Source organism: Falco naumanni, chromosome 9 (assembly GCF_017639655.2).
Source record: "Falco naumanni isolate bFalNau1 chromosome 9, bFalNau1.pat, whole genome shotgun sequence".
In the NCBI taxonomy this organism is placed as follows: Eukaryota; Metazoa; Chordata; class Aves; order Falconiformes; family Falconidae; genus Falco; species Falco naumanni.
In genome coordinates, this window is record NC_054062.1 from 21,178,220 (window position 1) to 21,193,793 (window position 15,574).

Genomic DNA, 15,574 nt, shown 5'->3' on the forward strand with positions numbered 1-15,574 from the left:
AAGAAGTTTGTCCTATTATCCTCCTAGTCATAAAGATGTACTTTAGTCTCACAGAGAACTTTGAAAACATTCCCATTTAGAGAGAGCTCTGCTTATGTATGGAGGACTCAATATGTTTAGTAATTATTACACAGAGTGCATTTGCAGAAAAATGGGGATTTTGTGGCTTGGCAGTTCATGTATTTCTCAGCCAGATCTGCCATTTGCTATCACATCTCTAGACTCTCTGCAGCATTTCAGTAAATAATTAAAATACTGGGTCTGACTCTCCCACTCCATTATCAGCCTTTATAGCGATGGAATTTAACTTAGAAACACATTTATGTATACCTATTTCCTCCTGGAGGAGGGGGGTAAAGCACAGGGAGGTTCTGGCTGACAGGTCAAACATTCTAAAAAAATTCTGGATGGGAAAAATAATTTTTAATTTTTGGACAAAGTTAAGGTGAAGAAAAATAAAAAAATAGTTTCCACATCAGCTACAAGTCATGTCAAGGAGAAATGATAATATCAGAAATGAAACCAAGTTACTCTAATTTTCAGCATCAGGTTTTAATGAAAAAAGTATTCTTTTCCTCTAGTATTGTCACAATTAGTTTCTAGGGGGATAATTGGAATCAAACATGATTGATTTCAGGTATGAAAGCAAGCAGCAGGGGCAGGTGAACTTCTGAGCCACAAAGATTTTTTTTTTTCTTTTTATTGTCATTAAGTGTAATAATTAAAAGGAGGCATAGCTCAGTCTCCTTCAAGATACAATATTTCAGCAGAAGTGTCCCTAAAATTAATGTTGTACAAGTTTTCCACCACGTCTCAGCAGCTATTTAACTTTTAATCTCTCTTCTTTTGTGCTGACAACCCAATGCATGTTTCCTCCATTAGCAGTAAGACCATCCATGAGAAAGACTGTGGGCTGCCAGTGGCAGACAGGCATAGGGGATCCTGCTAGGACAGGCAGCGCTCCTGCTGATCTGCTCTTCCACTGGTATCACCCATCTAAATGCTGGCTGGGATCTGCTCTGTCGAAGGGATGGGGTGGGCTAGAGACGTGGGTCTGGGTGCTGAGGACCTGCCCTGAGTGCCCTGCACTGGCTGGCAGATGCACCAAAACCTTTCAGTCCTGACGCCGATGGCCCTTCCAGCACCTGTGGGGTGGGGGCTGCTCTGGTACTGCCTGAAGAATGAGGTTTTGTCAGCCAACATTGCTCCAGCATTTTCATCCAGACTAGCACCCCTGACAAATCTGACCCATTGTAGCTTATGAGTCACTTGTGAGCTCATCTTCCTGATGGTGAAGGCACACGTTTTCACTAAGCATCTGCAAGAGAAATGAGCTGTCTATGGGGCATTCCCAAAAAACTCCCTGCTGCTGTTTTGTGATTGACCCTCTAAGTAACAAACTATTGTTTCTGCTCCTTGGTAGGATTTGGTAGGATGACTGAGCACAACACAAATAACAGCGCTGGTGAGATATTCATTTGGAAGATGCCAGACATACCTTTTGTTTTGTTTTTGTTTTTCGGAGTTTTTTGTTGGTTTTATTTTTTTTGTGACTTAAAGGTGGCTGAAATCTTTTAATGGGAAAATGTAACTGTGCTTTGTAGTAACACAGCAGCTGAATATTTTTTTTCTGATACATTTTGCTTTGCTCAGATCTTGTCCTAACCTGTCATCACCTAAGTGTTAATAACATAGTCAAGAAGTTTTTATGTGATATTAAATGTCTCAACTATTTACCTCTTTTTTTTTTATTGTTGCTTTTGAAATAGAAACTTTTGCTTTTAGTTTTTCAGAAGAAAACCTTTCATCTGTTATTTTTCTCCGCTTAATGAAAAATTTTGAAATATTGTTATCCTCTCTGATTCAGAACTAAACCAGTTCAGGAATTGCCCACACATAAATACCCAGGACAAAGTGAGAATCCAGCTGTTTTAATAGCACTCTTGTTCTGCTTCTTGCCTAAAATGAACCCTTTTCCAGTGGTATAATTTTCAAGAAAACATATTGGAGAAACTGTTCACTAGAAAGCAATGTGCTGCAAGAAGGGTGGATGTGTAGAGGGAAACGGTGCTGCAAAAGTACATAGATCTTGCAGGTATTTCAGGGAGTTTTGCTTTGGATCAGCTTTAGTGGTGTCCCATTAGCTGAAAGCCTATTAATAGCAGCTGAAGTGGCTTGGTTTCATGCTAAAGGAGTCTAATTCACATGCTCCGAAGTGATGTGGTGATGTAAATCAAAATTCTGTTAAATGGGGCTGATCAGGAGATCAGCTTTGTTTTAACAAGTTTCTGCGTATGTAGTCTTAGATACGGCCTTCTAGCATCAGACCACTGCTGTGGACGCTTAGTCTTCTCTTAACGTTTAACTGCCTTAAAATGTTCTCCATTTCAAGTGTTGGCCTTCCAGTTACACAGAGCTTGGCAATAAATGGTGTCCTATCATGCTTTCATGGTGATCTTGCGTTTGTCACAGAGAATGAAAAAAATCAGCATTTGTTGTTATTAATAGCAACTGTTGACTGTGCAGTGGTAACTGCAATGTGAATTACTAAGAAAGAAGGGGTATCCACTAATCTAACTGTTTTAAAACTGTAACATGATGGAAGCTTTTGTTAAATAAGTCTGAAGGCAAGTTTAGAGAGTTTTATCTTCCTATTTTTAATTGAAATATGTGTAATTTCAAGATCCAAGAGACCAAAAATCATACCATTAAATTCCATAAACCTGAATTGTTGTGTCAGGTTATTAGTGGAACTGACAATTTGACAGATTTTTGTAAATGCTGATGTGATGTGTACATAAGAGGTTTTACTCTGCAGGAAGTAGTTAAATTCAGACCCTTTTTAGCCCCACAAACTGTCATCTTAGTGAGATGGTTTATTGAATTTATCTGAACATGAAATTAAAATGTGATTGATGTCTTCCTATTTGATGTATGTATAATTTTGTGATACTAGTCAGAGCTGTGTATTTTGAACATTATGTACAATTCAGTCGCAATTAAGGTAAATAGAGGATGAGGAAGCAGTTGATACGGTAGGTATCTCATGACTAGTTAGCTCTTGTAGTCTCAGAAATGGTAATTAACCTGGGAGGATCTGAGATATCTCTAGCTATTGAAATTGAACTGTCTTTAGGGAGAGTAAAAGAGACCTTATCCTTGGAGGGCAGTTTCTGAAGACATTGACTTTCTGCCATTCCTTCAGTGCAGTCTCTTCATATTTACAGTACTGCCTTATGCTTTTATGACCCCAAATGTCTACTAGAAAAAAAATTTGATTGGAACTTACTAGATCCTTCTAATTTTATGGATATATTAGCAATGCTAGCCTAATAATGTCCAGAAGCAAGGCCAAAGATAGGGTAGTAAAGTTCAGCTCTGCTGAACTAAAACTGATGCTGCGGGTTCATCTCGGAATGAATCCTTATTTCAGTACTTAAACACATGTGCCTTTCATTTCTGTGATGGCTGAGAAGAGATTGTAAGTCACTACTCCGTTGTGTTGAAGACATTTACAAATTAAAGTCTCCTAGAAAATCTTGTAGGAAAAGGACTTAAATTTCAATATAAACGACAGAAATGAAGGAATTAATGATTTGCACAACTTCTTAAAGTAGTTAATGCAAAAACTTCCTGTAATGCAATGTTCTGACTGAAAATTAACATGCAGAAATCCAAGACAATTTAAAATGATAGTTCCCATAGCTACTGTAACTCATCTAGCAACCCAGTTAGGCACTCCTTGATAAAAGTGCATCTGTCTGTGTCTAATTGGAGTTTTGGAGATGGACGTTAACTCCTCAGTGGGATAAAGGTAGATAGATAACTAGGAATATTAGTTGCCCACACTGCTTAAATAAAGAATGAGAGTGACTCAGCTAAATTGTACTATAAAGGTAAAATTCCATCATCGCCTCGACACATTATTGCAGGAAAAAAAATGCAGGTGGGCACGTACTGTGAAGATCTTCTGGTCTGCCTTCTGCAAACCACAAACATCCTTTCACTTGGGCAAGCTGATAACACAAGAATGAATAAATGCCAGTTAACATTTCCCTGCCTGTGATCAGAGAAAGCCATCGTTCAAAACCTAACTAACTGCAGCAGTGCTGGGGTGTGTGTGTGTGTAAAGAATTAATTGTTAGATGTGTGTGTTTTCAGCAAAAATGTCCTTCGAGCCTTTGGAGACAAAATAAATCTTACTATCCTGATGATAGTCTGAAAGTCTCTGAAACTTGGTGGTCTAGATAGTTCAGGGAAAATGGAATCTTGTATATTTGACAGCATAATTATTATGCTCTGTCAGATTTATACAGCTCTTTCATAAGAAACAATACTTCATACGGATATTACTTTTCTCATCAAATATCACTTTAGAAAAAGTTAATAATTTAGGAACTTTTATATTAAAAAATGGCTAATTCAACAGATGCAACTGATACCATCATCAAACATGGCATGATGGCCACTGAAACTTTTCCCTTTTGCCCTGAAGTAAAGCTGGTGTTTATGTCAAATTCTTCTAAGCTCGATGATCCTGGGTTTCAAGCAGTGGTTTAACTCTTCAGGACAGATGGTTGCTCCCTTCAGTATTGTCCTGTCCTGAGAGCCATGGCCAGTTACGCTCACTTTACACTCCCTTTGCCCTGCTCTATCTCTGACCTCATTAGAAAAAAAATACTCTGTTTACCCTTCTCTTCAAGTTTTGATTTTTGGGTTTATCCCTATTTCATTGGCACAAAAAGTCATCTGTAATGTTCCTTACCATGTCAATACATTTATTGCTTGGAGGAGTAAAAAGATCAATCTCTGAAACAGTTCCTAAAAACTGGGAAGAAGTGGGAGCTTCATTGTGAACATGATGTTTCTTTAACTAGTTCAAAGAGAGTATTTTCCTGATTTAGAAACAACAAGTAATTCAGGATACATAGCATAAAATGGAAGACTTGTGGAAGAAAAAGAATTAAAATCCTTACAGATAAAACTAATTTGATTTTTTTTTTTTTCATTCATAAATGCATCCTGGGTAGAACCCTGGCTGGGACGCCCTCCTTAGAGACAAATGTAAATTAAGATGCATACATTTTATTCTGCTTACATACACACACACATGTATTTACTTAAGCCAAAATAAATATAAGTGTAATATGTATGTACACAAGCTGCTTTTTGCCTACTTTACCAGTCACCCTGAAGAAAACAAAGTGCTGTGAAGCCTTGCTGTTGTGGGACCAGATTTGGAGGGAATAAATATCCAATGAGTAGCATTTTATAGGACATCACTTAGGCTCAAATCTCAGTCTGTGAAGTCAGAGAGAAATCTGGATAAGATTGAGCAAATAAAAAATTGTTTCTGAAGTGCCTTCCATGGGAGCTTAAATATTTCATCCTTGACATTGTGAATGTTCTTACTTCGTCAGGGACACCATTGCCAAGTTAGCCTCATTGATTCTCAAGGAAAAGAACCATAACAGCACTTCATTTTTCACTAATCTATGGAAGAGTACAACAGACCCACCGCAGCACATTAAGTGGAATTAAGGGATGCGTGTAGCATCTTTCTACAGCAGTTCCTGAGACACCCATCGGTCCGTGTCTTCTGCTTTGTACAGAAAATAATAGATTAATGCAATACAGAAGCTGTGCTGTTGTCAAGCGCAAGTTGAGTACCACCAATAGACAAAGGGGCAAATCTGATCAGCCTGGGGTGGAGGGTGGTTGTTAATTGTTGCTGCTTTTGAAAATCTAACTGCTTTGTATGACAGGCTCATTTTTCTGCATGTTTGTCTCCCTGGATCTCAGAAGGAGGCCACGTGAATCACACAGCTCACAAAAGGTAAAGCACTGATAGCACTGAGAAGTAGGAGCTTTTGGTAGATGAGAGTTACTACAATATGCATTTGAAAGTCTTTCCCTCCATTTACCAGGTAAGGAGTTTAGGTACATACTTTCAGAGGATTACCTTGCTTGGGACTTAAAATTATGTATGTCTTGTACTTTGCTGTGCTTTTTAAAGATTTGTCGGTTGATACAATAATGGAGTACAATACTGAAAATTTGTAGGGGTATGAATCCCCTCTCTGGAAATAGCTCTCTTGATTCAGAAGTAGGAAATAACTTAGAATAAGGGTCTTATCTGCCTGTGGTAAGTGAGGTGACTTTCCCACTTCTGTCCTGTTTACTGTTAGCTCAGGAACCAGCACAGAAAGCTGAACTTTGGTAGCTGCTGGTATGTAAGCGCAGATCTGTGTTTGGGAAGTCTGGTTCCAGGTCAAGTGAAACTCAAGGAAAGAGGCATGTTGTTAGCTCTTAGAGGCATTACTTGCCATTACAGCTGTGTGCATACATGCTGGTTCCTACGTATATTGGATGAGTGGCAAGCCTGCCTTCGGACTACACTAAGCTCCCATCCACCCCACAGTGGCCACTGCTGGTTTATGCCCTTTCAGCAACATGCTGGATCATTCAGGGTTGGTCTTACATTGTGTTTCTCATTGCATTGCTTCACTCCAATTAGAAAAAAACAGTAGCTGTGTACAATGAGAAGCATCTGGGCAAACATAATGTGCAACTCCTTAAAGAAAATTGCTTGCCTGAGTTGGAGGTGAGGGAGATGCCACTGACCTTGGTCTATATTCCTTTAAAGATATGAGGTCATCAAATATATAGGTTTGCTTCAGGTACTAGCAGTAAAAAAAGAGACATTCTTCCAGAGCTATGAAATGCATTTAGCAAGAGACTAAGCAGCACATCAGACCTTGAAATATGTGGTCTAGCAAGTGTCTTAAGGATATTTGGCCCGCACAGAAAACATTCAGTCATCCTAATCTTCAAGGATCGAGGATAATGACTGTCAACATGTTGAGGAAAATTGCAGAGCGAATTGAGCCCATCCTTCTACCTTCTGCCTTGGTTGGACAGAAAACTGCTATTAAGAAGAGTCAGAGAGGCAAACGATAACTCCAGTAAAGGGTCCTTGCCACTGAGTTCTAACCTGAGATACATCTTTACTAGGTGGTGTTTTGCTTTGCCAGACCAAGGGTTGAATCCAAATCAGCAATAATGAAAACATTTCTAAAAATATGCAATCGTTATTGCTATCCTGGAAACTCTTTTACTATCCTGTTATGATTAATTGAAATGCTTATCTAACACTCGTGATATACCTGCTTTAACCTTTTAATTCCCTCACTTTGCATTTGTTTCTTGATCTTGGGATGCATAAGTGAGGCAAAGGATTAAGAAATGCTGTTATTCTGGGCAGCAAAAGCTTTCACCTCTTCTTTCCTCCTCTCTACCAAACTGTAGGCAGGTATGTAAAAGTTTTAAATGTGGATGAGGAGGACAGGGCACCTGCACATGCTGCTTCATAGCTGCAGCATCTAACACAGAGAAAGCATATGTTGTGCCAAAAAGAGAACGATCTTCCAGAGCATAGCTCATTCATGTGTTTCAGTAAAGAAACACCGGTTTCTACAGCCAGTGGTACCCACATGACACAGAGACAACACATCGCTGGAGTGTCTCTGCTGTCCAGCCTGACCGCCTTGGGTGGCACTTTCAGGGAGGAAGGAAGGATAGAAGTAATAGGCAGCAGTCCGTGTGGAGACTTAGGATTAAAGGATCAGCATTTCTGGAAATGAAGACTATAGTGTATCTTTTTGCTATCAAGAAAGTAACTTTTTATTGGATAGCAAAGCAAATGCTTAGCTAGTATCCAGCTATGTCAGTTCAAATAGAAAAGAAATACTTACAACATCAGAGTGGAGGAATAAGTTAGCGTTTGGAATATTATGGCAAAATCCTCTTTTTGCTATCTTCCTTGGTAGAACACTTTTAATTTATACTGCAACTTTTTATACTCTCATTTTTTTATTATGTTTGTCTGTATTATGTATCTGCAAGGGGACTCAGAAGGGTTTGGCTGTGTTTGAACAGGGTTCATACTAATACAGAAGGTGAGCTAGCACTTTTTCTTGTCTGCTTCTAACATCTGAGCATATGAAATACACTGTTGTATTCCAGCACATTGCAGTGTTACCTTGATATAACACAGACTTTGGTTGTGGTGACCTGCTTACACATTGCCTCCAAGAGATGGAGCTAACAGTGTGGTATACTTTTGTCAGGAAAAACAATTGCAGTTGCACTTTTACTAATACCACAAATTTACGAGGAAGTTCTTTTCTGCTGTATGTTGGGTCTGCAACCAAAAGCTTTCACTGTTTTCTGAATGCAGAGTACCATGTTGCACAGATACTCTCAATTAAATATATGCATTAAACAGTTTTCTCCTTAAATATGATACTTGTTCCTGCCATATGACTCTTTGGTAAGGCTTCTGTGAGATTGTCCATTTAATGGGTTTGTGCACTTAAAGATTGTTTCCTTTAGACTAAAGCAAGTGTTAAAAAAGCAATGCCAAACTGATTGTGCATTGTGATCTGAAACTGGTTTTCCCATGATTGCAAGTTATTAGTTTTCTGCATCTGTGGACATGAGTTAAGACGCAGTAACCAGTCCACATGGATGCTCCTGGCACAGCCCAACTGCGAAGTGAGACAGTTTGAGTTCAGTTAGAGCAAATTTGTTTTGTCTCATAACTGGGATGAGCTAGAAGTCAGCATCCCAATTACTGTGTGCTGGCTGGAGGTGGGAACTTAAGATGCAATAGGCTGACTTGCAAAATTGTGAGTAGATTCTGTGGCTCCTTAAATAGAGCTCACTGAGGGCTGGTGCAATAACATAAAGAAAGGCGACGTAAGTCTGATGCTGGTCTAATCTACTTCTGGCTGAAGAGCCAGGTGGTGGTGTGAAATCATCAAAGCAAGTAACCATGCATCGCTATTGATTTTCTCTTTTTGATTTTCCCTTTTCTTTTCCCCCTCTGGTTCAATAACTTCTTTGAATCTGCTCAGGGACAGTGTGACTTCATGGGGAAAGGGAACATGTCAAGCCAAGAGAAAACATGTACTGTAGAGATCAGTGCAGAACTCCCCAGGGTGTTATTAATTAAGTAAATGACTTGCAGGCCAGCAGCAAAAAGGTAAATTCTCAAGTCAGAGATGATGGGGGGAAAAAAAAGAAAGAAGAAAATCCCCATGTAGGAATGGATAATTGAAATTTTGCAACAGTCATATGAAAAACTGGATTCTAGATTAACTCCGAGGGCTGCAAGTTTGAAAAGCAGCTTCATATAGATAACAGCAGAATAAAAAGGTTCAACAATGGGAAGAAGAAAAAAGGTACCTTTCAGAAGGGGAGAAGTTGAAAGCTGCATACTGAAAAGGGAAGAGACTTGGGAGTTTAACTGAAGGTAAAAAATAAAGTAAAAAAATAAAAAGCCACCCTGTGTTCCGGTGCATTTCAGGATACCATGGGTATTCTAAATAGTCTTGTTTATGTAGTCTATGTAGTATAAATCAAAAAAGATAGTGTTATTGCTAGAAGGCTTGGGGAACAAGGACCTTGCTCACAGCAGAGTGTCCATTCATTTTGGTGACTAAAACTGAGAAAACATGTAATCATTGTGGAAGGGAAAGCAGTGCTGAGCAATCACAGATTATTCCTGATTTCTAAGATTCAACCACACTAAAAAGAGTAAAAAAAGTCAGACTTATCCCTGCTAAAGATAAGAGTGAGCTCTATGGGGACCTACATGTTTCTGATAGAATCACCAAAGCAGCCTGGGAAAATGTGATCCAATTACTTTATTTAAATAACCTGCATGCGGGAACATTTGGCTGGATGTGTGGAGGAAAGGAATTTCAAATGAAAGCCCTGGATTTCAGACTTAATTGGCAAAATCAGAATATTAGGTTTTCATGGGAAGAGTCATAGAAACAAAGAGATCCAGAGAGTTCAAGAGTAAAAATGGACAAGTCTTTCTCAGTCTAATAAATTGTTTATAAAATGAAGACAACAGTGACCAGAAGGAGACTAACTGCAAGCACAAGCTTCCTTGCACCTCTCCATTCACATCTGACCTACACAAATTATGTTTCCTAAAGCTGAATGACTGGTTTTCACTACTGTAGGATTCTGGAGATCAACTCCACAAGGGACAGTGGCTTAACATTTGTACTGCAATAGTTTATAAATGCTTTAATCCACTATTGGTTCCCGTGATGCCAGATAGTGCACAGAGCAGAAAAGGATTTTTTTCTCTCCTAAAGGTTTTATGAGCCCAAAAATCTGAATTTATCTCAAAAGGAATTTGTTCCTGTATCTCAAATGATTCTGGTCAAGAACTAAGACTGAACATCTCATATGTTTGGAGCATCATCCACTGCTTCTAAAATACCATGAGAACATAACAGAAATATTGTAAAATGGCTGCTAAATGCACAGACATCATGTCTGTCACAGGATCTGCAAATCTTTAAAAGCTGGGAGTATATAAACACAGAATACTTTCCTTATATTCTCTTCTTATACTTTGTTACAAAGGCCAGGTTGTTACTGGAAACACGACACTGTGCAAGATGATCCTATGCTCTGAACCAGTAAAGATGCTCTTGTGCTATGCATGTTGTAGACAAAGAAACTTCCTGATCATCTTGAACTCTCCAAGGTGGTGAGTTCTTAGTTCTTCCACAGTCCTTATCATGCCCTAAATCACCAGATGGTGCCAAATACAATGATACTTTTATCATTTCCCTGTTTTCATGGATAAAGAAACAGCTATGCTGTAAGAGGGGATTTTTTGTATGCTGCTTTAACATAAAATGTGTGAGCTTTGTAAGCACTTCAGTAGAAATTTGGTGCAGGCTTCAGTGTGGTTCTGCAGAACTCCGTAACTTACCTGCTTTAAGCTGTGTGGATTGCATTTGTGCTGGTTTTGGTGCAAAGGGAAATGGTATTCCAATAAGGAAGGAATGATGGGGGGGCACCCGATAATAGAAGTAAAGATAATAGATGTTAATAGATGTGATAACTCAGGAAGCTGGTTAGTGGCCAAAAGTTCATCCCTAATGGTCTCCTGGTCTGTGATTTGCCCCTTTTATTTGTGAACGACTGAGGGAGAGTAAGGAGCTATGTTCCTAGGCTACAACTGGCTTACAGCTATCTTCCACCCGCTCACATGGCATCGTCTTTGGCGTATTTGCAGTACCCAGAGAGATCCTGACACTGGTGAGCCTTTTCAGGACCATGTCAAATACCTGACCCCTTAAAAGCCAATATTTTTGATAACTTCTCTTAGGGAATGGCTAGAAAACCATCAGAGAGGGAAATTACCACAAGTCTGCTGTGATGTCTCAGCCAGAACTGAAGTCCAGCTAAAAACCTGAAAGGCTAAAGCTGAGATTTGAACCTCTGGTGCAGACCTACCACTTTTGCTGGTGCTAGTCTCCGTTTCAGCTCAGGTTTGTTTGAAACCAGTCCTTGCACGCTTGGAGTGGGACCTGAATAGACATGCTCATCACTTGACGAATTATGCGTTTGGAACATATTATGTGAGTTTTGCACTGTTTGTTACTTCATGTGATAAGTTTCCCCTTCAGTAATTTTTTTGTAGTAATTGCAGAGCAGTAGCAGAATATTTACTCTCCGAAGTATCAATAACAGCTTTCAGTTAGAAGTGGGATCTGTTCTGAAAATTTTGGTTTGACCACACATCCAAATATGAAACTTTTCAAAGTTTTGCAGTGTGTTTCTTGGTGTATCCGAATTCCCCATCTACCTAAATGTTTCCTGAAAAACAGGGCATACTTTATGGTGAAAATACAAAGACATCAGTGTTTTATTTTGCGCATAACTGCTCAGATCTGTGTGCAAGTCACTCTATTGCTAAGTACTCCTGGTGCTCTTTTCTCCAAAGATACAGCATTTATTTTTTCTTTTATTATTTCTTAATTGTATTTTTTGGTGGGGGTTTTTTGTTTGTTTGTTTGTTTGGGTTTTTTTCTTTTTTCTTATTTTTTGTGTGTGTGGACATCTATAGTTTGGTACAAGCGCAGAGGGAGTGGAGGATGGAAATGTAATCTGGAGGAAGCTGTGAGGGCATGAAGGGCCTGGTGAGAAGTGACTGGTATCATCTGTTGTTGTTGTTCCAAGCAGCCATAGCATAAGTGACTTGTGTTTCTTTTGAAAAAGTTCCTCTTCTCCCATCTGTTGGCCATATGGGTGAAAAACATGGTTTTCAGCATGCCCACACCTACTTGCTGGCCAACAATCTGTCCTGGCCTAAACACTGCTGCTTGCTGTGCCATAGCAAATTGTTCTTCTTAGGAACAACCAAGGGAATCTCTGCCTGCGAGGTGGGCTTTAGAAAAAGTCTGAGGAAAATGAGCATATGCATCAATCTATTTTGAGCCAGTGGGATTTTTTAGCCTGCCTCGCTGCTCTTTCAGGGGATAAAGTGAGGAATTGTGCTGGATTTTCAGCCAACTGGATCAGTTGAGAGTTTTCTGAAAAGTGTCAGTGAAAAGACTCAGTATAAACTATGCTGGCCACATTCTAATTAGAAACAACAAAAAATGGGTCATATTTTAGACTCCCATCTCAGATTTTACACTGGATCCTGAAATGTTGATTTAGCATGCTAGAGAGGTTGCTTTTAGGTGGGAATTTGCCTTGTGTGTATACTTGGAGTCTTCTGATATGCTGTTGAGTACAGTGCTGGTGTCATCAGAGTGTTTTCTTCTTGGCTGAGCCAAAGTTGAAGCCCATGCTTGAGTACCATCAGAAGTCCCCTGCATACCAGGTTGGTCCATCAGTTAGCTCTCTACATATGCACACTGCACACCTAGGAAATGCCACTGGCAGAAACCTCACTGTAATAAGCACAATGCAGACATATGATCCAGAATCGTAATGAATTTCAGCAAATTCAGTGCTGGTCCTTCCCTCTTTCCCTTTCACCAGGCAGAAGATGTACCTACTGAGAGCAGGGTTTTCTGGAAGGGTGTGTGGCAATTCACATGGGGCAGAGACAACCACCAAAGTCCCTAATTGTGTGCCTAATGAATAAATCTGAAGGCCCGATCAGAACATTATTCCTGTACAAGGAGGAAAGCATTTTTAAAAACTCCTCCTTGACTTGGTTGGGTTTTGCTCTTGAGGTTTGGACCTCAACCTAATTTAGCGGTGGCAGTTTTCTCCTAAATATCAAATACTGTTTTTTCACATCTGATATTATTTGCTTGTTCCTTTCAGTCCAGAGAAAAAGCATATTCCTATTTACAGGGGGAAAGCCTGCGCTTTCCTAACAGTGACTTTCTACAGTTGTCATCTATGGGTGTAATATTTTTGGATAAGTTGCTCTCTCAACATGATAATGTCATGGTGGCCTTCAGAAACATTACAGTCTTAAGTTCAGGACTCAGTAAATCATTCCATTCTTTATATTCTTCAAGTCAGTGGGAAAATGACCTCTAAGGTCCTGTGCATTCAAAAGCCACAAGGACTGAGAACAGAGTCTAAAATCTATAAATTTGATCATGCTTGGAACATGATCACCACAGCTTAAATAGGAGGTTTGGGACCCAGCAAAACCTTAACTGTCAGGCTGTTAGCTTGCTGCAAAAGCTGTTGGAGCCAGAAAAGGTTTCCAGAATGAAAAGTGGTTAGCAAAGAAGCAGCTTCTTCAGCTGGTGTCCAGTTTGAGAGTCTGAGTCTACTAATTCTCTCCCTGACTTTCTCCAGCTGTTTCTAGCTGTGTTTTGGAGTGTGTCTTCTTGCTGCACCGGGCAGGTACACTGCTGCTTTTTTTTAAGAGAAAGAAAAACAAAGTATCATTCTTAGATTTTGCAGTATGCTCCTTGTGACATAAAATTACACATGGAGACAAGACCTGGAAGGCCCTGGATAGATAAGTAGTCTGAATCATTCATTATTCTCTTAAGCACAGATGCAAACTGCAGGTGTCTGAATCCAGCAAAATATGCACTCATGTATACTCTAAATACAACTCTAAGTGGCTATAAAATGTTATACCAAGGAAGTATGGAATAATATATGAGATAGGATAACACTTTGGTGACTCTACTGAGTTTCAAGTAATAGTTTTACAGGGTTACATGAAATTTCTTGTGTGATTAGGAATATATCTATTGCTGTTGGACGCAAATATTTTGCTGAGCTTGTGTGCATGAAGTTGTTTTGCTCTCTTTTTTAGGGTGTGCAGAAGTCTGCTTTTTCAGGACAAAGGGAATGCTGCCTGTCTGCATTATTTCCTGTAAATCAAGAGTCTCTGCTTCCAGTCATCTTCCAACAATGTGGAGGCAGGTCAACACTTCAGATATGCCTGAATCTTCCTCTTAGACAGCAAGGTATCTTGAAAATCCCAACTATCAAAGGTGAGTGAAAGGATGATGTTCTGTTAGCTGAGCAAACCTTGATAACACTCCCCTGGTAATGACTTTCTGGGAGCTGTATCTTGGAATTGTTCCCTTGCCCTTTCTTTGTGTCCCTGTAGCAGAGCAAATAGATTGTCCTTAAAGCTCAACTTAGAACCAGGCAAGAGAAGAAGATGGGCAACACCACACTTTGGCATTGTCTCTTGGTCTGGGTTTTCATATAAAAAATCACCAGGCTTCTTTTTCTACGAGAAAAGTTATTGCTGTCAGAGTCCTGATGGTCTGTAGGCTAATATGACTGCATTGAGAGGTCAGAGAAAAATCCAAGTTTAACTTTGAAACCTGGTTTCAAAGAGAGAGGAAACAGGAGGCACAGGAGCTCTGGCCAGCAGTAGGGTTTTTTGCTCCGGTTACACTGCAGGCTGGTGTGTTCTTCACAAGGGAAAACATTTTTATAAGTTGTTAACTAACATTATGAACATATTTTCTTTTGGTGGAATGAATGTTTTTATTGCTGTTACTCCCTGATGCACAAACAAGACTCGCAAGGAAAAAAAAATCCCCTCATAATAAAACGGATTTATTAAACCGGGCCTATTTGCTTACGGACTGATGCTGAAATTAGAAAATGCCTTGTTCCCTCAGATAAACTGGTTCTGAGACATACCTTTTATTAAAACTTAATACCTACACAATCCTCTTTTGCAGTGGTACAAGAAAAAAAAAAAAAAAAAGCACCAAACAAAGAAAGAATTTAAAGTGGTAGTAACTGTTGCTTGCACACTAGCTTATCACACAGACAGGAGGACTTTCATGGTAGAAGAATCAATTCATTGATGGTCATCTTTGATTACCTACCTTCAGTGTTTCTTTGCAGTCCTATGTCCTAGGGTGCTGTAATGTGGCTGAGATGTTCTGTGTGGCTGTACTGCGATATTCCCATTTAACATGTATAGTGCCAAACTAAGAAAACATTAAAAGTCTGTGAGTGTCCTGCTGAAAAAATTTGAAAAGGGAGCTTTGGTATTGTTACCCCCTGCATGTTATGGCTGTTAAATAATAGGGAGGCTATATGACCTAGTGGTCTTCTAAAGCCTGGGAGACCTCTTCAGTTCTCTTCCTAGTCCTGCCACTTCTGCATGATCCTGAGCAAACCTGTCTATACTTTGTTTCTCCCTTGCACTTCTTGTGTGCCTGGTCTCTTCTGTCTCACAGATTCTCTGAAGGCTAGAAATGAAATTTTTGTACAGCACTTTTCTTTCTTTATTCAGCTC